The sequence below is a fragment of the Hypanus sabinus genome, chromosome 9, assembly GCF_030144855.1.
Source record: "Hypanus sabinus isolate sHypSab1 chromosome 9, sHypSab1.hap1, whole genome shotgun sequence".
Lineage (NCBI taxonomy): Eukaryota > Metazoa > Chordata > Chondrichthyes > Myliobatiformes > Dasyatidae > Hypanus > Hypanus sabinus.
This window is the reverse complement of record NC_082714.1, coordinates 45,722,327-45,745,759: the sequence shown is the minus strand read 5'-3', so window position 1 is coordinate 45,745,759 and position 23,433 is coordinate 45,722,327. Positions and strand designations below refer to the sequence as shown.

Below are 23,433 nucleotides of genomic sequence, written 5' to 3'. Positions count from 1 at the left end.
TTGGGATTCTTTAGGATAATTGTCACTGTTCTAATCCAGGCAACTGGAGAACATCTTGCCCCTGATTTGCAGATGTCAGAAGGTGAATCACTCATCATAAGATCCCCTGCTTCAGGCCTGGTTTGGTACCAGTTTGATTTATGTGACTGGTCTAGTTCAGTTTCTGCTCAATTGGGGTCACCAGATTATTAATTGTGGAAGATATGACAATGGAAATACAATGGAAAATGTCTAGACTCCCTCTTCTTGGAGGTATAAGTTACAGATATTAATTGCCACATGTCAGCCCATGCTTGAATGTTGTTTAAGTCTTACTTATGGATTGTAAGTGCAATTGAGCATTACACAATTATCAACACAAATTCCTATTTCTCACTTTAAGGTGGAATGAAGATCATTAATGAAGCAGCTGAAGGTGACTGGGCCAAGGACACTGCCTTGCAAACCTCCGTGGTATTGACCTAGGACTGGGAAGACTGTCATCCACACCCAGGTTTCTTTGTGCAAGGTATAACTTCAACCAATGGAGCCTTTTACCCTTCATGTCCATTGATACCAGTTTTACCATGAATATCACATTCAAATATTGTATTAGTGTCAAGGACAGTCACTCCTACATCAGCCCTTGAATTCAGCACATAGGTCTATGCTTGGACCAAGGTCCTTATGAGGTCCAGAACTGACTGGATGATAATTAGCAAGATTCACTTTATCCTACTTTTTGTGCACTGGGCATACAGTAAACGGCCAGTTTCACACTTTGCTGGGTAGACAGCGTGTTGTATTTGGATTGGTACATATTGGCCAGAGGTACAGTAAGTTCAGTAGTGTAGATCTTCAGTACATATCTTTTGCTGCACCCAGTGTTCTCAGGCGTATCTTGAAAACATGCAAGGTGAGTTGAATTGACTGGAGACTGGCCTCTGTTATGGTGGGAACCTCAGGGGGAAGCCAAGGTGGATCATCTATTTGGCACTTCTGTCTGACCATGGTTGCAATTACTTCAGCCTGTTCTTTAGAGCTCACATGCAGGCTGGCAGTAGAATGTATTGACTACAATCAAATTGAAAGTCGTGCAATTCCTATGAGGTCTCTATTTGAAACCACATACTTTTGAAGTTGTAAATCCTTCCCTTTAGGCTTGTGGGCTTTTACCAAACTTGGGAACTTCAATATTTAATTAATCTTGAAACCATTTGGGCCCCAGGCTTGAATCATAGTAAACTCCATTACATATTATTTTTATATCACGGAAACATTTGGAGAGGTCCCACATGTGTGCTCTTGAAGCAAACCTGGTGAGTGGAACCTGACAGAGGTTATAAACCTTTTCTCTGATTCATATCAAATCATCTTGCCTAAGTTGAGCAATGTTAAGATTTTTGTGATATAATCAAAGCTCTGCTATCTAATGCAAGGCAAATAGTCTTAGATAGTATTACATACTATTTACAGTGAAAGAAACAGGCTAGTCGCCCTATCGAGTCTACACAAGCCTACTTTCAGCTTGAACTATCATCAGATATCATCTATTCCATTTTCACTCATATACATGTAGTTGATGTATGTCTTATTTGGTCAATGAGTGATGAATTTTTATTTATGTAACTCTCACAAAAGGATTACACAATAACCACCTACTCATTCAATAAATGCAGTCGTTAGTGACCCAGTTATTATTTTGAACTAGCACTTCAACTTGAACTTTTTCACTGAGCATTTTAATAAAATGAAGTAAAAAGCATTTTCAACTCGGCTTTATATTTTAAAACTGTTCAGTCATAGCAGATAACCAGTCTCTCTATAGCTCTCACTTGTTGCTCCTTGAGGAAGATGCCCATGTTTGATTGGTCTCTTTATCCTTCTCATTCGATGCTGCTGGAGTTTTTGGGTCTTGAGCAAGGTTTTATCAGTGCGGTTTCTGTATTAGACTCTGTAGTTCATGTTATGATGTGTTTTGGTTGCTTCTTTTTTGTTGCTAATTTTGTGCAATTTTGATCGAGGAGGTAATTTTCGGTAAAGATAACAAACGACAGAGCACTAGATTGAAATGTACTGAGCAGAACTGAACATTCCTGGACTATTTTGATGACTTTGTAGTTTGATGTTTAATATTCTGTGTTTTTTCACTCATTTTTTGCCATTTGAGTGATTTCTTCATTTTTTTGCATGTTGTGGGTTTGATCTATTTCTTTGAAAGGATTCCATGGTTTTCTTTGTTTCATAGCTGTCTGTGGGAAGATGAATCAGGGATGTAAACCGCATACATACTTTGATAATAAATGTTCTTTGAATCTTTGAATATAGTCCAACTCAAATAATCATGCTGGGATGAGGTAATAGTTTTAAAATCTATCACACATAAATTGTAAAATGAGTAGGTGGTACGATTGTAGGATAAATATCAGCTAATATGTGGTTAAGGTTCAACAGAGCCAATACAGGTTTATAACTTACCCGCACAGAAGGGAACAATATTGTTCTCTCCCTTGGTTCCAAACCTCGCCCACTTGATTCCCCATTCAAGATACCAAACACCCACTCTTCGTTAGAAACAGGAATGACTGCAGGGCACTTTCTATTCATGGATCCCTGTGCTGCTCAAATTGCACACAAATGAAAGATGGTCTAATTGCTACACCTATAGGAAAACATGAGAAAAATTATCCTAACTCACTCAAGGTGGGAGTGAGGAGGTGGTTGTACAGTGATAACTCAATTGGTTACGGGGTGGAAGGGCTTGGGAAGGGGTTAGGTTTTCGCTACTTATTATCTAAACACAAAGAATGGAAATTTCTCCCTCTGACCATTTGTTTAACATTCTAGGGAATGGAAAAATAGCACAGTAACATGGACATCGGCCAGTCCCACAAGATTTACAAAAGGATTGCAGGTGATCTCGAGAGATCACCCCTAAATCTAGGGAGATCCTAACTCTACTCGTGCAAGTATCGCTCACATTTAGTAAATATAGTGGACAGGTACAAAAAATAATAAGGGTTAGGCGTAATGAGGAGGGTTTGTCGCAACTGTACAATTCATGTTTAGACCGTTACAGGAGTGTTCTTTGGCATTTCAGTCTCTGAAATAATTGATTGACACTTAAAGGAGTTCAGAGTAGATTCGTCAGCAGTTTCATGTATTAATGGAAATTTTAAAAAACTGCAGATGCTGGAAATCTGAAACAAGTACAAGAAATTATGGACTGCTGCTGACTGCTTCCAGAATTACTTGTTTTTACACCCAGGTTAGGTTTGAAGATAGATTACATAAATTTATTTCAAATTTCCTTGGGTGTAAAAGGATAAGGGAGAACTTTATTGATGCCCTTTTTCTGGGAATTTGCAAGCAATTTGCAGATTGAATAATGATAAACTTTTTGTGCTGGTGGAGACTGGGGAACAAAGGGCAAGATCTTAAAATCGGAGCGTGGTTGCTTTAAGAAAGACTTGAAATTATGTAGCACCTGACATGACTTCAGGCTGTCCTCAAGTACTTTGCAATCAGTGAGGTAGAACTGAAATATTTACAATGTAAACAGCACAGCTGAAGTCCGCACTGAAAAATGTGATAATGACCAGATAATTGGTTAAAAGAGAGATCCTTGGCATGAACTCCTCGGATGCCTCTCCTACTCATCCAGAAAATCATACCGTGGGAGCTTTTTACATTTATTTTGTAGAGGGAAGGGGCTTTAGTTTTAAATGTTATCCCAGGACGGTAGCTCCTAATGTGCTCTGTATGCATCCTGTAAGTATCGTGGACAAGGATCAGAATGTGAATAGGATGTAACATTGGTACAGAAGAGCCGCTGCCTCACACCTACATTAATACAGATCTCTGGAGCCGTCTGTTTGGAGCTTGTATGTTCCCTCTGTGATGGTGTAGGTTTGCTCCCTCTTCCTAAAATTGGTTGGTTGATTAATTAGTTGTTGTGAGTTACTCCTGTGTAGGTGGGTGATAAAAGTATCAGGGTGGAATTGTTGGGCATAGAACATAGAACAGCACAGGGCAGTACAGTACAGGCTATTCAGCCAATTGTGTTGTGCCTACCTTTTTTTACCTATTCCAAGATCAATCTAACCTTTCCTTTCCACATAGCCCTCCATTTTTCTTTCATCCATGTACCCGTGCATGTACCCATGTACCAATCACCTGTGCTGTGATTGGTCTGGAGTTCTGTACCTACCTCCCCTACAAGTCTGGGTTGTTCATGGGGGTTACAGTAGCCTGTGGACCAAATGTCATGGTCTTTCATCTTTCGAGGGGTGGAGTGTCAATCCCACCTGTTCATTAAAATCCACTCCTCCCTTTCCCCATGCTAGCTAGGGATTGGCCTGTTAAGGAGCATTGCAGCACTCCCACTGGCTGCCATTTTGCGCCATGGCACTGGCAGAGTATAAATCTAGCACACTGAAAGCACCCGGCCTTTTGACTCTATGGGTCACCGATGGATTGCGTTGCAATTGGTGTTGTGGGAACAGCTGAAGTGTGTTTCAGTGAGAGAGAGCCTGGGCGCATGTCTTAGATACATATCTGTAACTGAGTGTAATCTGAAGGGTTTACCGAAAGCTTAGTGTCTGCTTTGTCCTGTAAATACACAATTAATGTACTTTCTGGTAGCGAGTATCTTCTGTCCCCACTCAATGAACCCGCAAACCTGATTTTGCATAAGAACTGACCCTCACAAAACCAGACTATCCATAATCAAACTGTGCTTCTCCAAAAACTTCTAAATTCTACTTTTAAGAATGCTCAAGTAGTTTGCCTACCACTAACATAAAACTCATTGATCTATAATTACCAGTTATTCCTATTAGTTTTTTGAACAAAGGAATAACATTTTCCACCCTGCCATCTTCTGGTACTAGCCCTGAGGCCACTGAGGACACAAAGGTCATCGCCAAAGGTGCAGCAATCTCTTCCCTCACTTCCTGTGGTAGCTTGGGGTAAATGCCTCCTGGCCTGGGGATTTAACTATACTAACTTTAAACATAAGTTCCAATGCATTCCCTTTTTTAATCTGAACATTTTCCAGCAATTAGTCTGTTCTAATCTGACCTCACATTTGTCAAAGTCCTTCTCACTGGTAAATATTGAAGCAGAGTATTCATTAAGGACTTCCCTTAACTCCCCTGATTCCAGGCACATGTTTCCTTTTATATCTCTGAGTGGTCCTAGCCTCACTCTAGTCATCTTCTTGTTCTTCATATACGTGTAGAATGCCTTGGGGTTTTCCTTAATTTTGCTCTCCAAGTCCTTCTCATGCCCTCAACATGCTCTCCAAAGTCCCTTTTAAGCTCCCGGCTATAACTCTCAAGAACCCTGTCTGAACTTTGCTTCCTAAACCTTAAATATGCTTCCCACATCTTCTTGACTAAATGCTTCCTTTCTCTCATCAACCATGTTTTTCTCACCCTACCATACTTTCCCTGCCTCAATAGGACAAAGCTATCCAGAGCACTTTGCAACTACTCCCTTGCAACCTCCACATTTCTGTTGTACACTTCCCTGAGAACATCTGTTTCCAATTTATGCTCTTAAATTTGTGCGTAACAGCATCATAATTATCTCTCACCTAATTAAATACTTACGCATTCTGTCTGCTCCTATCCCTGTCCAAGGAAAAGCCAATGGTCACAGAATTGTGGTCTCTATCTCTGAAATGCTCATGCATTGAAATACCTGACACTTGACTGGGTTCCTCGCCTAGTACTAGATCCACGATGGGCTTTCCTTTAGTTGACCTGTCTACATATTGGAATCCATCTTGGACACTCTTAAAAAATTGTGTCCATTCTAAACCTCTTACGTGAAGGAGGTGCCAATTAGTATTAGGGAAGTTGAAGTCACCTATGATAACAACCCTGCTTTTTTTTTTGCAGCTTTCCAAAATCTGCCTCCCGATCTGTTCCTCAGTATCTCTGTTGCTATTGGCATGGTGGGACCGGGGACGGAGGGGTGGTGCAGGTGGGTGGAGGTAGCGGGGCGGCTACAGAATGCTCCCAGTTCCGTTATTGCTCCTTTCCTGTTCTAACTTCCATGAAAACTGCCTGAATAGACGATCCCTCCATGACAACCTCCCTTTCTGTAGCTGTTGATGCTATCCCTGATTAGTAATGCTAGTTCTCCATCTCTGTGACCTCCCTAACCCCGAGAACATCCAACAGTCATTCCTGCCCTTGTGACAGCCGTGTTTCTACAATGGCCACAATGTTGTGGTTCCATATACTGATCTACGCTCTAAGTTCATCCTCTTTTTTCCTGACATTTCTTGCATTAAAATAAACACATTTCAGCCATCCAGATGACTGCAATTATTCCCACTCCACTGACTATCCTTCCTCCCAGTCTTTCTACACATTGCATCTATCTTTACACCAACTGGTCCATCATCTGACCTATCAGTCTGGATCCCATCCCCCGTCAATGTAGTTTAAATCCTCCCCAAAAGCTCTAGTAGACCTGCCCACAATGACATTGGTCCCTCTCGAGTTTGTGTGAAACCTATCTCCATTGTACAGGTCATATACCTTCCACAGACACGATCCCAATGATCCACAATTCTGGAACCTTGCCCCCGACACCAATTCTTCAGCCACACATTGATCTGTCATATTCAGGAGTCAAAGCACATTTATTATCAAAAAATGTACGAATTACACACCTTGAAATTTGTCTGTTTGCAGGTAGCCACAAAGCAAGAGACACGAATGACCCAATGAAAAACAGGCCGAAAACCACTGGAGAGAGAGAGAGAGAGAGAGAGAGAGAGAGAGAGAGAGAGAGAGAGAGAGAGAGAGAGAGAGAGAGAGAGAGAGAGAGAGAGAGAGAGAGAGAGAGAGAGAGAGAGAGAGAGAGAGAGAGAGAGAGAGAGAGAGAGAGAGAGAGAGAGAGAGAGAGAGAGAGAGAGAGAGAGAGAGAGAGAGAGAGAGAGAGAGAGAGAAAAGAAAACACACTTTGTGCAAAAAATAGAAGCAAGCCAACAGCGTTCTGAACCAGACTGAATCCCAGAACCTTTCCCGAAGCAGCCGGGGGAGTACCAAAGACCCAACCCCAGGTCATCACACCAACGGGGCAGCAACGCATTGCAGCTGGATCAGTTCACGGTCTCGACGCCGTGAAGACTGGAATAAACATCCATGAGCAACCGAGCGATATCATCCTGACCCTTTCCTCCGTACCTAGCACTTGGGCTTTCAGTCTACTCTGAACTATCTATTCCTGTCTATCTGGACTGACATTTAAATAGACTGAGCACTGAGTAGTGCCATATTCTGGGACCTAGACCCCAGTGCCCCGATACCCCTTGGTGTCCCAGCCCGTATCCATTCCCAATCTCACCAAATTGGCTCAGCACTTGGAGTGGTCCAACCTTGCACCCAAGTTAGGTGGATGTCCATCAAAACTCTTCTACACCGACTCCTCTCCAAGTCACTCACTCCAGCTCTGACAGCAATATAAACTGTGTCCCTGTCTGTGGCTTGAACACATTGTGCGTCACAATGCCCAGCACAGCTCATCCCCTGAACCAGCCTCGCCTCTACCTACCTCCTCAATGTCTGCCATGATAGTTCACCACAATTCTCTTCAAAAAAGATGTTATAAGTAATTGGGTAATGTTCTGGTTAAGATATCTATTGGTATATTGTGAAGTATTTTACTTTAGTGGAATTCTATAAAAGCAATGTGTCCTGCTGGTAGAATGTTTTGGGTTCAGCTAAAGATAAAAGAGTCATGTATTCAACTTTGGTATGTTGTGTCAGCCAATCAGGATAGTGGGATTGGGAAAAGGTTCTAGAGGGAGCTGGGTGGAGAGAGATTTCTGACAAAGAATGATGGGGTTCATGGTTTTTTGGCAGGAGACGCCTGTAGGATTTGATCCAACAGGAAGATGCTATGGCAAGGAGTGCTTCGCAAGATGAAGGAGTCCAAGATGGGAAGTTCTATCAGTGATTGGTGATGAGAATTTAGCGCCATGAGTAACGGTTATACCCAATTTTTGGAAGAGACGAGTTCCAGCGGTCATGCACATATTTGCACTACTGTAACTGTAATGGGCCCTTTCTTCTTTTCTTTCTCTTACTAACTGTTTGATAAAGCTGAAATTGGTAAATACACGTTCTTTATAATTCAATGCTGGTGTATGATTTGTCATTTCTTGGTGACCGGTAATTCTGTATTACACAGCATTTGATAAATTTGAAGTTTTGTTAATCGGAACATCCCAACTTTCCTGTTTGGACGAACCCAGAATTATACCATCCCTAGACATATATTGTTTATTTAATGTGGCCATCTCACCACTGAGTCCCGAGGCCATTAGCAGAGTTAGCTATTGAGTCAGGTTTACATAAGAGCCCATTGAGAGGGTTACATAATGGTTTTCATCAAATCTCTTGCCTTATGATTTACCAGTAAGTTGTTGCACAACTTTGGTAGCTCCACCTGAAACCAGAAACCTCTTATCTATACCCTCGCTGGTACGTGGCACTGGCAGCAGTATAGAGATTGTGACCCTTGAGATCCTGCTTTTCAGCTTTCTACCTAGCTCCTTATATTCTCTCTTTAAGATCTCAAACTTCACCTCACTATGTCATTGTTACCAATATTAATGGAGACTTCTGGCTGCTCAAGCTCCTCCTTAAGAATGCTGAGGACCCAATCTGAGACATCTCTGACCCTGGCTCCCAAGAGACCAACATACCATCCGGGTGCCCTTTCAAATTCGCAGAACCTCCTGTCTGTTCCCTATCATCACCCTTCTGTTCTTCTCACCCTCTCTTCTGAGCCATAGTCAGGTTCAGTGTCAGAGACCTGACCTAAAGCAACGTACTTGTTACTGAGGAGAACAGCCACAGCTGTACTCTGCACTGTCTGTCTATTTCCCTTCCCTCTCCTGACTATCATGCAGATACTTGTTTCCGGCACCTTAGGTTTAATAACCTCCCTCTAGCTCTTGTCCGTCAACTCCAAATGATCCATAGCTCCAGTTTCCTAACTTGTTCTGTAAAGAGTTGCAGCCAGATGCACTTCTCACAGAGGTAGTCATCAGCGTCATTGTAGATCTCCCTGACTTGTCACTTCGTGAAAGTGGAGCACACTACTATCTTGTCTTGATCTATTCTCCCTGCTCTATTTATGCAATAATAAAGAAAGAAAGTGAAACTTGGCAAATGATAGGGCAAAATTACAGTCAACAGGATGAGTTGTAATGTAAGAGGCGAACAAAATCGAAAAGGGGGAATACAGGACTGAAGGCGTTATATTTGAATGCCTGCAATATATGGAATAAGGTACTTCTAGCACAGTTACGGATTGGCAAGTATAATGTTGTGGCCATCACTGAATCATAGCTGAAAGAAGATTATAGCTGGGAGCTTATGTCTAAGGATACACATTGTATCAAAAGGATAGGCAGGTAGGCAGAAGGGGTGGCGTGGCTCCGTCAGTAAAAAATGAAATCAAATCATTAGAAGGAGATGACATAGGGTAGGTAGGTGTTGAATCATTGTGGGTAGAGTTCAAGGGTAAAAAGACCCTGATAGGAGTTATATATAGACCCTAAACAGTACTAAAGATGCTGTCTACAATTGGAGATAGAAAATGCGTGCCAAAAGGGCAATGTTACAATAGCCATGGGGATTTCAATATGTCCCTTGTTAGGAAAATCAGGTTGGCACTGGACTCAAGTGGGGGAATTTTGAGAATGCCTGTGAGATGGCTTTTTAGAGCAGCTTGTGGTTGAGCTCTCTAGGGTATCAGCTATTCTGGATTGGGTGTTGTGCAATGAATCAGAATTAATTAGAAAGCTTAAGAAAGAAACCCTTAGGGAGAAACAATCATAATATAATAGCGTTCGCCCTGCAATTTGAGAAGGAAAAGCTAAAGTCAGATGTATCAATATTACAGTGGAGTAAAGGGAATTACAGAGGCATGAGAGAAGAGCTGTCCAAAAATTGATTGGAAAGGAACATTGGCAGGGATGACAGAAGAGCAGCAATGGCTGGAATTTCTGGAAGCAATTTGGAAGGCACAGGATATATACATACATCACAAAGAGGAAGAACTATTCTAAAGGCAAGATGACACAACTGTTGCTGACAAGAGAAGTCAAAGCCAACATAAAAGCCAAAGAGAAGACATATAATTGAGCAAAAATTAGTGGGAAGTTGGGAAGCTTCTAAAAGCCAACAGAAGGCAACTAAACAAGTCATAAGGAAGGAAGATATGGAATACAAAGGGAAGTGTGCAAATAATATTGAAGAGAAAACCAAAAGTTTCTTCAGATACATAAAGTGTACAAGAGAGGTGAGAGTGGATATTGGACTGCTGGAAAATGATGCTGAAGAGATAGTAAAGTGGGACAAGGAAATGGTGAATGAACTGAATCAATATTTTGTATCAGTTTTCACTGTGGAAGACTCTAGTAGTATGCTGGAGGTTCAAGAGTGTTGGGGGCAGTAGAGTGTGAAGCTTCCATTACTAGGTAGAAGGTTCTTGGGAAACTGAGAAGTCTGAATGTAGATAAGTCACTTGTACCAGGTGGACTTCATCCCCCAGTTCTGAAAAAGGTAGCTAAACATATTATGGAGGCATTAGTAAAGATCTTTCAAGAATGAATTGATCTTGGCATAGTTCCAGAGAAATGGAATATTGCAAATGTCACTCCATTCTTCAAAAAGACAGAGAGGCAGAAGAAAGGAAATTATAGGCCAGTTATTCTGAATTCAATGGTTAGTAAGATGTTGGACTCGATTGTTTAGGATGTGTTTTCAAGATACTTGGAGGCACATGATAAAATAGGCCATGGTTTTCTTAAAGGAGAATCTTGCCTGATAATTCTGTTGGAAATCTTTGAAGAAATAATAAGCACTATAGAGAAAGGAGAATCAGTGGATGTGTGTACTTGGATTTTCAGAAGGCCTTTGACAAGGTGCCACACATGAGGCTGCTTAACAAGTTTAGAGCCCATGGTATTACAAAAAAAGATGCTAGCATGGATAAAGCATTCACTGATTGGCAGGAGGCGAAGAGTGGGAATACAGGAAGCCTTTTCTGGTTGGCTGCCAGTGACTAGTGGTATTCCACAGTGGTTTGTGTTCAGATTACTTCTTTTTACGTTATATGTCAATGACTTGAATGACAGAATTGATGGTTTTGTGGCCAGGTTTGCAGAGGATTTGAAGAAAGATGAAGGAACGGGTACTTTTGAGGAAGTAAGGAGGTTACAGAAGGACTTAGACAGATTAAGAGAATGAGCAGCGAAGTGGCAGATGAAATACAGTGTCATGCGCTTTGGTAGAAGAAATAAAAGGGTAGACTATTTTGTAGATGGAGAGAAAATTTAAGAAACCTGAGATGCAAAGGGACTTTTGAGTCCTCATTCAGGATACCCTAAAGATTAATTTGCAGGGTGAGTAGGTGGTGAGTAAGGCAAATGCAGTGTTAGCATTTATCTTGAAAGAACTAGAATATAAAAGCAAGAATGTAATGTTGAGGCTTTATAAAGCACTGGTGAGGCCTCACTTGGAGTATTGTGAACAGTTTTGGGCCCCTTATGTAAGAAAGGATGTGCTGACATTGGAGAAGGTTCAAAGTACATTCACAAAAATGATTCTGGGATTGAAAGGCTTGTCAAACGAACCAGAATTGCAACTCAGAAGAATGAGGGGTGACCTCATCGAAACCTATCAAATATTGAAAGGCCTCAAAAGAGTGGATGTAGAGAGGATGTTTCCTATGGTGGGGGATATAAGACCAGAGGGCACAGCCTCAGAATAGAGGGCGTCCTTTCAGAATGGAAATGAGGAGGAATTCCTTTAGCCAGAGAGTGGTGAATCTGTGGAATTCAATACCACAGGTGGCTCTGCAGGCCAAGTTATTGGGTATATTTAAAGCAGTGGTTGATAGATTCTCGATTATTCAGGGCATGAAGGGATACAAGGAAAAGGCAGGAATTTGGAGCTGGGAGGGAAAATGGATCAGCCATGATGAAATGGTGGGACAGACTCGACAGGCCAAACAGCATCATTCTGCTCCTATATAATCTTATGATCTTAGAAGCTTTTACCTTTTTCTTGCTAAAGCCTCAGTTCCTCTCAGTTCCCCATTCTAACTGTCCTACTCACACAATGGCCACTCCTCTTTAACATAATTTCTTTTTGTTGCCCCTTGGGAGGCAAAATAGATTACAGGTAAGTAAACAGGGGAATGAGACTGATGATTTTGATCCAAGAAGTAACACAGACTGAATAGGTCGAATGTTGTTTACTATTGCGCTGAGTAAGAACACCCCACAGAAAGCAACACTGAATTATGAGGCCTATAACTACTTGTAAAGGCTAGTTTAAGTCCTACTGCAAATCACATTTGAAGAGGCAATGGCTAAATCACCAGAAGGCATCTAGTGGCAATTCTTTTCCCTGATAGTTTGGAGAGAGCTGGCACACAAAGGATGAAAACTTCATTGCAACTTTATCAAGTATTGATTCAAAGAAGATTCTCTCATGACAATCAGTGCATTGAGGTAAGTAGTGTTACTAAAGTAGATAATGGTACTTTATGGCACAGCTAGCTAACCCTTGGCACAATATGCTCTAAATTCCCATTCAGATTTCCAAAATGAGCCTTGCACAATGAATAATGACAGCGTATGCTCCCCTTGTACAAAATGTCAGAGTTACAAGGATTAATCAGTACTAGAATGGCAGATTGAATTTCGCTGTCAACTAGTATATCTAAAACCCAGCCAAAACTAACTTGCAGCACAGAAAGAGTAATGGGTCCCATGTTATAACCCCAAAACGAATCAGTGGTTACAGCTCAATCACTTTGTTCTTTATAGTTTCTGGCTTTTCAGAAATCAAGGAAAAATTTCTCCCTGATGTAACTCCCAAGAAAAGTTCAGTAATTAACTGGATCTGACATACCATGGGAGTCATCTTTACTGGTCCATTCAGTCTCGAGGAGGATGAGCAGGATCCGTAATTCAGACTGCAAGCAGGACTGTTTACCTCGGAATATACAGATTTATCCAAAGTATGAGTACAGTAGGGACAGCTGTTAAGTTGCCGAACTTGATATATCAAAGGTCATAGGACCAGACAACATCCCAGCTGTAGCACTGAAAACACTCCTAAACTCCATAACTAATTTCATTTCTGGCCAATCTGTTCCTGTACAGCTGAATTGCTGAGATTTTTCCTGCAGTGTGGATGAACCTTAGGTATTTCCCAAGCACACAAAGCAGGACAAATTAAATCTAGCTAACTGTATACAACTAGTCTTATCTCAGTCATTAGCAACACGGTGGATGTTTTATTTACCAAAATAAACTTTATTCATATTAAAAATGTTATTTATAAGAATAAACCATGTAATGGCTTTTTCTTCTTACATTCATAGATGATGCGTTAAATAGTGTTCAATTACATTTTTTTTAAATAACACTGTTTTCACTCATGGGGCCCCCTTCACTGGTACACTACTACAATGACTGAGGGTTTCTTCAGCCAACATGGCCTATCCCTGTCCGGTAGCAGAAGAATTCTATCCTGTGGCCCTCTTCCACTGAGCCCTCGTAGTGGCTGCAACAGGCTTCAATGTGTCCTGCTGCCTGGAGTGTGTCAGTCAGCAGCATTCCTCGCCAGACGTCTCGATGTGCTGGCAGACCAACAAGTTTCTGGCAGACCAAAGGGCATCTTTCACTAAGCTGCTGATTTCCCAGCAGCACTTGATGTCTGTCTCTGAGCATATCCCTGGGAATAGCTAGTAGATCAGAGAGTCTGCCATCCGATTGCTAAATGGACATTGAATCTTTGGACACTACCTCACTTTTTTTAATATACAGTATTTCTGTTTTTGCACTTTTAAAAAATCTATTCAATATACATAATTGATTTACTTGTTTATTTATTATTATTATTATTTTATTGTTTAATTTATTATTATAATTTTTTTCACTGCTAGATTATGTAATGCGTTGAACTGCTGCTGCTAATTTATCAAATTTCACGTCACAGGCCAGTGATGATAAACCTGATTCTGATTCTGGTTCGGAGTCCTCTCTCACGCAGCTGCTCAGGATGAACGGTGACACAGACTCTGGCATCTTTCCCTGCAAACTCACAGCTCACAGAGACATCAGTGACCATCTCACCCCCTCCTCTGTCCTCTCAGGGGCAGCACACTGTGGGGTGTGGTCTCTGAGCACATGGGAGAGATCTGACTGGGAGGGGCCCACTGGCCACCAGTCAAGCAGCATCTTGGTGCCTGTGGTGGGAGCTGGTGATGAGGCACTCTCATTCAGACCCAGATGTATCGTGTGAAACAGACGGTGACATGCGCTGTCAGCATAAACAACCAACACATCCCAGAAAGTGCTGGAGACAGCTCGAAACTGCCGTCACACATTCTGGTGCTGACATAACATGCCCGTCTTGTTTGCCAGGATGTCACAGAACACAACAGAACAAAATATACCAAACAAAAAAACAACAAAATCAAAACAAGATGGTCTGGACTGTCCGCTCATGAAACCACCCCACTATATTCATCAAGTCCTTTCCCTGGATGTCTGCAGGAAGAATTCTGAGCTGACCTCTTGAACCTGAGCCTGATGTGGTCAAAGGTGTTCGTCTGGAAAACTGTTTTTTATAAAGTACAGCTACTGTGGCAACAGCAAAGGGGCCAGGCCCATCCTTTGCAACTCTCGGGACAAGTGGAACTTAATGTCCGTGTACTTAGATTCCACACACAGCCGGATGCAAATATATTTGAAAATGGTCACCTGGATGAGGGTGAAACGGGGTATATCTTTTGCCCCCACTGTCCAGGGACTTGTGCGTCATGATTCATCTAGCTCAAATTCAAGTTCAAGTTCAAGATTAATAATCACTCAATCATACATGAATATCTATGAATACGGCCAAATGAAACAGTGTTCCTCTGGTGTAAAACACTGAACAACGGTCACACACAGTCCAAGGCACATCTAGAATATTTCAGATAGCTGTAAACATATAGTCACACAAAAAATAATTATAGCCCATGTTCTTGAGTGACATGTCCTGCAGATTAATGGTGTATGGATGATTGCTGGCAAGAACAAGTTTTCAGCACTCTGCAGATGAACACATCCACGCATGCAATCCATCTTGTCTTCTACCGAGCAAACTCTGGAGAACTGCACTGACGGTAGGGTCCTGTTGACAATCCAGCGTGAATACCACGCCACCTTACCTCTGGCACTTCCTCTCTCGGGCAGCTGTGACAGGTGAGCCTGTGGCATGAGGCCTAGTCAGTACTACAACTGAGGCTACGTTGCTCCCCCACCGTCAGTCTCGCCAACAAACTAGTGAACCAGACTTGCAGTTTTCTACATTATCACTGTCCAGCAGGGTCTTGTGATCACAAGAAAAACATCCAAGACAATCACTCAGTGTTAGTCTGCACACACCTTCACACGCCCACTCTGAAGTCCTTCTGTAGCAGAGAGCAACATGGTTCGCACTAAGACCACTAAGCATGTCTGGGTCCATGCAGTCCCACAGAACTGAGAATCACTCAGATGCTAATTTGTTTGCTGGGAGTTTTATTCGAGGCAAAAGAATGGATGGAGCCAGTCAGTTTCTCCAGGGTTAGTAGCTGGTCCGGAGTCTCCTGCTTGTTATTGGCTAAGACCTTCTTGGCAGGAAGTTGTGTGAGAATGCTGTCTGTGGCCTTACTATCATATAGATTGGCTGAGAGGAATCTGCAGATCCTCAGTATGTCCATCAGTGAGGATGTGACTGTGCCGTCCTCTTTCTTATGGTGGTGGATCACAGAGCTCCCCCTGTGAACCTTTTGGAAGAAGCATGAGCATGTCTCATCCTGGATTGGATTCAGAGGTGAAGAGCTGGACTTGCTGGCCTTTCACCTCTCATAACTCACCCGTCACATCCACACCCCTTGACTGCAGATTCTCCCTGGAGTTTGCAGAGCTCCCTCTGATCATGCCTTGCTTTCTGAACCCAGTTATGGATGAAGAACCCTCTCATGTTTTTCTTGGTCACGTCCCACCAGTGCACAAGGAAACTGAAGAGGGGCTTCAAGTTTATCCTACCTGCATTTTCTCTCTTTGGTTCCTCAATGATCTCTGAGAACAAAAGCTTGACATTCGGCTTCCATGACCCCCTGCCTGACTTCTGGCTCTCCTGTAGGTGACAGACATCTTGGAGGAGGCAGTGGTCAGAGAAGAACATTGGCATAGCATTGATGGTTCCGACTATGACAGGCTCGAACACGAAGAGGAAGAGGAAGTCGATCCGGGGGCCAGTTGAACTGTCTGAATGTGACCCGGTAGTTTGGGTCTGTGCTCCTCTTACTGGGTGCTGAAGGTGTCACACAGTTTAGCTACTTTAACCATTTCTATCAGGAATCTGGCGGCGCAATCCAATCTGCTCTCAGCACTGCCAGATTGTCCAGCCACAATCAGTTTTACTTTCATATTGGAATAGCAAATCAAGCTATTTTCTGTTAAAATACCCTGTTAGAGGAAACAAAAATACTATCTAATTCCTTGTAAAATTACCAGGGTAAGAACAAAACAATGAGATTCAGCCAACCAGTTGCTCACATTAAGAGTGATGAGAGGGCTCTGTGAAGCCTGCTTTAGACGATTTCTTTTTGGTCTTGATGATAGACTGAGTTACGGGATCCAAAACTAATGCCAAAGGTATAAAGTTAAGACAGCTGTTTCATCAATCACCTTTTCAACATAAGCTCTTACATTTTATCAGCCAAATTGACTCCTATTTCCCTTTCCCAGGATAATACGGAGTGACTGTAGGATGTTGAATGGAAGATAGGTTTTACAGGAGATCAGTTTGTTCAAAAATATCAAGGAATTTATTGCAGAAGAGAAATAGAGTCATAGAGTACAGCATGATAGGATTCATTTCAGATTGCTGTTTTCCTCTGGAGAAATTTTAAGCTGGATTTTTCTAATAATGATTAATCACATTTATTCTATAAACTTAATGGAGTAATTATTTTTTCCTTGAGATTCGGAATCTCATCAACTGGGTTATCTAATGTTAAGGAATTTCTTATATCATTTAGCACTACAAACAAAAAAAGGAGTTTGTCATGAGATTACCAGGATATTGGAAGGAGGACCACATGGGCCAAATCTGTTTTTGTTGGGCAGCTCCTACTTTCTAACAAGTAGATCATCTGAATGAAAATGGGACAGGCTTTGCAAAGCAGAAACAAACACCTTGCCAGATTACAGCACAATTAGTGAAGACAAAAATAAGCCCCATCGCCTCAGTATAATTCTCATTCAATTCATTATTATGAAGATAGCTAAAATGTGAGGAGCAACATTTCAGACAGGCAGGATGTAATATGACAGTAAACAAAAGATCCTGGTTCCTGATTTTATTCCTGCCCTAGGATTGTTTACATCACCACAGCTGCCATGGCCGCAGGAGGTTTGGAAAGTAGTTGAACAAATGAGCCAGGAGATAGCAAATCACCAAAGATGCTATTGCTGATTTCTTATTGCTTATGTGAAGACATTGGCTGAAGATAAAATTGGACTCAATCCTTGTTCTAAAAATCATGAATAACACATTCAGAATCTTCACTTGTGTGACATCGTCAAATCTAACATATTGTATTCAGCATTAGTGTCATCTTCAGGAGTGGGGGAAAGGCAGTAAAGGGATCTATAGATCTCAACTAACCGACTTTTTCATAATTTGTGCCATCTCCAGCCTTATCAGCTCCCACACCATCACCAACCTTATCAGCTCTGGGGATCTCCCACACACAAATTATGAAATCAACCATCCACTGTCACCAACCTCATAGTTCCCACACCCCGCACTTCCAGTTTCTACCTCCTACCCAAGAACCACAATCCTGCCTGTCCAGGTAGACCCATGTGTTCAGCTTGCTCCTGCCCCACCGAACTCATTTCTACATACCTCGACACTGTTTTATTCCCCCCTTGTTCAATCCCTTCCCACCTATGTTCGTGACACTTCTCATGTTCTGAATTTTTTCAATGATTTCAAGTTCCCTGGCCCCCATCGTCTTATTTTCACCATGGATATCCAGTCCCTATATACCTCCATCCCCCACCAGGAAGGTGACAAAGTTCTCCGTTTCTTTTTGGATTCCAGACCCAACCAATTCCCCTCTACCACCACTCTCCTCCGTCTAGTGGAATTGGACCTTACTCTTAATAATTTCTTCTTTGGCTCCTCCCACTTCCCTCAAACTAACAGTGTAGCCATAGGCACCTGTATGGTTCCCAGCTATGCCTGCTTTTTTGTTGGCTATGTGGAACAGTCCATGTTCATCCATCCCCTACTTTTCCTTCACTACATCGACGACTGCATTGGTGCTGCCTCCTGCACCCATGCTGAGCTTGTTGACTTCATCAACTTTGCCTCCAACTTCCACCCTGCCCTCAAATTTACCTGGTCCATTTCTGACACCTCCCTCCCCTTTCTTGATCCCTGCATCTCCATCTCTGGAGACAGGTTATCTACTGATATCTACTATAAGCTCACAGACTCTCACAGTTACTTGGACAATTCCTCTTCCCACCCTGTTACTTGTAAAAATGCCATCCCGTTCTCTCAATTCCTCTGTCTCTGCCACATCTGCTCTCAGGATGAGGCTTTTCATTCCAGGATGAAGGAGATGTCTTCCTTTTTAAAGAAAGGGGCTTCCCTTCCTCCACCATCAACTCTGTCCTCAAACGCATCTCTCCCATTTCACGCACATCTGCCCTCACCCCATCCTCCTGCTACCCCACTAGGGATAGGGTTCTTCTTGTCCTCACCTACCACCACACCAGCATCCATGTCCAACATATAATTCTCTGTAACTTACGCCATCTCCAACGAGATCCCACCACCAAGCACATCTTTCCCTCCCCGCCTTTCTGTTTTCCGCAGGGATCGCTCCCTATGCAACTCCCTTGTCCACTCATCCCCCCCCATCCCTTCCCACCGATCTCCCTCCTGGCACTTAACCTTGTAAGTGAAACAAGTGCTACACCTGCCCTTACATTTCCTTCCTCACCACCATTCAGGGCCCCAGACAGTCCTTCCAGGTGAGGCGACACTTCACCTGTGAGCCGGCTCGTGTGGTATACTGTGTCCGGTGCTCCCGGTGTGGCCTTTTATATATTGGTGAGACCCGAGGCAGACTGGGAGACCGTTTTGCTGAACACCTATGCTCTGTCCACCAGAGAAAGCAGGATCTCCCAGTGGCCACACATTTTAATTCCACGTCCCATTCCCATTCTGATATGTCTATCCATGGCCTCCTCTACTGTCAAGATGAAGCCACACTCAGGTTGGAGGAACAACACCTTATATACTGGCTGGGTAGCCTCCAACCTGATGGCATGAACTTTGACTTCTCTAACTTCCGTTAATGCCCCTCCTCCCCTTCTTACCCCATCTCTATCTATCTATCTATCTATCTATCTATCTATCTATCTATCTATCTATCTATCTATCTATCTATCTATCTATCTATCTATCTATCTATCTATGTATATATGTATTTGTTTCATTATTTTTATTTTTATTTTTTTTATATATTTTTTTCTTTTTTTCCCTCTCTTTCCCTGCCACAATGACTCCTTGCCTGTTCTCCATCTTCCCCTGGTGCTCCCCTCCCACTTTCTTTCTTCCAAGGCCTCCCATCCTATGCTACTTCCCCTTCTCTAGCCTTATATCCCTTTTGCCAATCAACTTCCCAGCTCTTAGCTTCATCCCTCCCCCTCCTGTCTTCTCCTATTATTGTGGGTCTCCCCCTCCCCCTCCCACTTTCATGTCACTAACCTTCGAGTGTGGAGTGGATGCTTAACCCCTAACACCTCCATAGTCCTATCCCTGAACCCTAACCTGACCTCTAACTCTCCCACATCACTATCCCTAAACCGAAGCTCACCCCTAACTCCCCTCTCCATCTCTGAAATGTTGATTGCCCACATCCCTCCAAAGCTGTTCAACCACTGAGTTCCTGCAGCATCTTATTTTTCACTCTTTTGCAGGTGTCATAGCATTTTCTGGTATTCTACATGATGCCAATAACGTATTTAATTTTACTGGAATTCTTGCAGCATAGTTCAGTAACTTTATACTTGCACTCAACTAAACAGTAGTGTTGACTGTTTTTTGCCTTATGACTCCCAAAACAGGAGCACTAGAATATAATAAGAGTATCACATAGTATGTTAGCTGTGGCAGATATTCCATTATATCAGGGCAAAAAAGACCAGGGTTTGGCTACATGGATTATGTTGATTGAGCTTTGCCAGTTGTGGTTTACTGCCCATTTGTTGTGTGACATCCATGGAGGTTTGTCATGAAATTCACAGCTTTTCCTGTACGGAGAGGGTGGTGATGTGCGTGATGCTCTTGTGCACTCTAAAAATGCAGATTAGGCAAACAGTACGCTAATCAGCAGGCATACTTAATTTGATGCCAGTGCTTGCAAATTGGGCATCAATAATACCCAATGTTCAATGTGCAAGTGTAAAGAAGCAAGAACAAATCCCACACTCATCTGCACATATTTAAAAGATCATTAGATATATTATTTTTTATTAAACAAAATATACTTTATTCAAAAATAAAATTATGTACAATAAACCATTCAATTGCTCTCAGTCCTTTACAAATGTTTCCATTACAGTCTTTACATTCCCACACTTTTGCCACCCACGAGGCACTCTTTTATTCCATATTTACATACACTTGTTTACATACACTCCACCCCACCAAACCCCTCAACTCCCGTGGGAGAATAACCCTAGACTGTGGTCCTTCCCCACCGGGTCTTTGCGGTGGCTGCACCGAGTTTGAGTGTGTTCCTCAGCACGTACTCCTGCAGCCGAGAATGTGCCAGTCGGCAGCATTCCCCCACGGACATCTCCATGTGCTGGTAGACCATCAAGTTTCGGGCCGACCAAAGAGCGTCTTTGACCGAGTTGATGATCTGCCAGCCGCACCGGATGTTGGTCTCCGTGTGTGTCCCTGGGAACAGCCCGTAGATCAGACAGTCCTCTGTTACGCAGCTGCTGGGGATGAACCTCGACACTGTCCCTTCCATCCTCCTCCACACCTTCTCCGCGAATCCACAGTGTGCAAAGAGGTGGGTCACCGACTCCTCCTCACTGCAATCCTCCCGTGGGCAGAGGGGTGTGGAGACGATGCTCCGGGCATTCAGGAGGGATCGGACTGGGATCTCGCTGCCAGCCAGGTGAGGTCTTGGTGCCTGTTGGTGAGGTCTGGCGATGAGGCATTTTGCCAGATGAACTGGACAGTCTGCTCAGGGAACCACCCCACTGTGTCCATCACATCCTTCTCCTGCAGTGCCTGCAGGACCTTATGTGCTGACCACTGCCTGGTGGTCCTGTGGTCAAAGGCGTTGACCTGAAAGAACTTCTCTATAAAGGACAGGTATGGCGGCAATGACCAGCTGAACAGGAGTGTTGCGCGGGAAAGGGGCCTGACCCATCCTTTGTATCTAGGGTGACAGGTAGAACCTGGGCACGTAGTGGTACTTGGTGCCCACATACCAGGGATCCACACATAACCTGATGCAGCCACACACGAAGCTGGCATCAGGGTGAGGGCGACATTGGGGATGTTTTTGCCCCTGTTGTCCAGGGACTTGTGCATGGAGGTCCGTCTGACTCACTTCATCTTGGATCTCCAGATTGATTATCCAAGATAGCAGTGCGACGCAGCTTGCAGCGGCCACTCCAGAGCTGGTTATCTGTTATTTGTGAAGTGGGGTGCCATGCGCAATCATAATCGGATGAAAAACAGACGTGGGAGCATGGAGGAACATCGAGAAATCTCCAGGAAGACCTTCTTCGTTGCTGCTGCTGTGAGGTCCGGGTCTCTGCTGGGAAGAGCAGGCCCCCAGTCCTCGGGGTCGCATTGCTGATGGCCGTTGGCGGGACCGTCTTAATACGCTCAGCAGAGAATGGTGCTCGGAGAAGCTGTGCCGGAGGGGATGGTCGGAGGTTTGACGGACTGTTGACGGACTCGGTGTCCGCTGTGGTCAGGTCGCTTTCATTGTGTCCTGCGTCTGCGAGGCTGAGTCGGGCAGTGCAGTGGAAGTCCATAGCGGGGGTATTCCCTTCTGCTGCTGGCGTGGGATGACTAGTCAATCGGGGACCCTGAGGACTTGTGGAGACTGTATGGCGGTTTCTTTCGAACTTAGTCTTTTAAAATCTTTGGACTATTTTCACTATGCCCATGGTCTGGTTTTTTTTTATCAAATTATGCTATTGTTTGCATTGTTGTAATTATGTGGTTTTGTGCAGGTCTTGTAGCTTTAGTTTTTGTTCTTGTTTGTCTGGTGGGATTGGAGCTCCTTTCCAGAGAACACACTAAGACGGTAGCGTGATATTAATATGCAGCAGCCTCTCTGGACTCTGGATTGGGGATTGCCAAACGTTACGTGGATTTACTGGTGTAGTCTGTTTTGTCATGTTTTTGTGATATCATTCTGGAGGAATGTTGTCTCATTTTTTAACTGCATTGCATTTGTGGTTTTTAAATGACAATAAACTGAATCTGAATCTGAAGACGGCTCAGGTGATTTCCAAGCTGAAGGAGCGGGGAACTGGCCACACCTGAACCAATTACAGCAGCCCTGAGAGCACCTCACACCTGATGACCAGGTTCTTACCTGCAATCGATAGGGAGCGCCCTCCCCACAGTCCTAGTTTCTTTTTTACCTTGGCAGTCCACTCCTGCCAGTTCCTGTTGCACGCCTCAGCCCCTCCGAACCAGATCCCCAACACCTTCAGGTGATCAGCCCTGATGGTGAAGGGGACGCTGGATCGGTTGGGCCAGTTGCCGAAGAGCATGGCTTCGCTCTTCGTGCTTGAACTGTTCGCAGATGCTGATCAGCCTGTGAACTCACCTCAGATCAGAGCAGAAGACGGTGACGTCGTTCATGTACAGGGAGGTTTTGACTTGAGTTCCTCCACTGCCTGGCAGCGTCACCCATCTTATGCCCTCATCCCTCCTGAAGGCTTCGGCAAAGGGTTCTATGCAGCACATGAACAAGACAGGGGAGAGAGGGCAGCCCTGCCTGACTCCAGACCTAATGGGGAAGCTGTCTGTTTCCCACCCATTGACCTGGACTGTGCTACAGATGTCCGTGTAGAGCAGTTTGATCCAATTCTGGATTCCCTCCCCAAATTCCATTTTGGAGAGTACATCCGCCATGTACGTGTGCGATATCCTATCGAAGGCTTTCTCCTGGTCCAAGCTGACCAGGCAGGTGTCCAACCCCCTGTCCTGCACGTAGGCGATTGTGTCCCTCAGCAGCGCAAGGTTATCCGAGATCTTCCTGCCCGGTACAGCTCAGGTTTGGTCCGGGTGGATCACCTGCTCC

At 43.6% G+C, this 23,433-nt stretch overlaps 1 long non-coding RNA gene across 1 annotated transcript in view; it reads right to left on the bottom strand.

Moving 5' to 3' along the window:
- Window positions 1–502: 502 nt before the first annotated feature.
- LOC132399344 (uncharacterized) overlaps window positions 503–23,433 on the bottom strand; it is a 35,056-nt gene continuing 12,125 nt past the window's right edge. The window contains exon 3 of the long non-coding RNA XR_009513967.1: window positions 503–2,231. This is a non-coding gene — a long non-coding RNA (uncharacterized LOC132399344). The remainder of the gene's footprint in view (window positions 2,232–23,433) is intronic.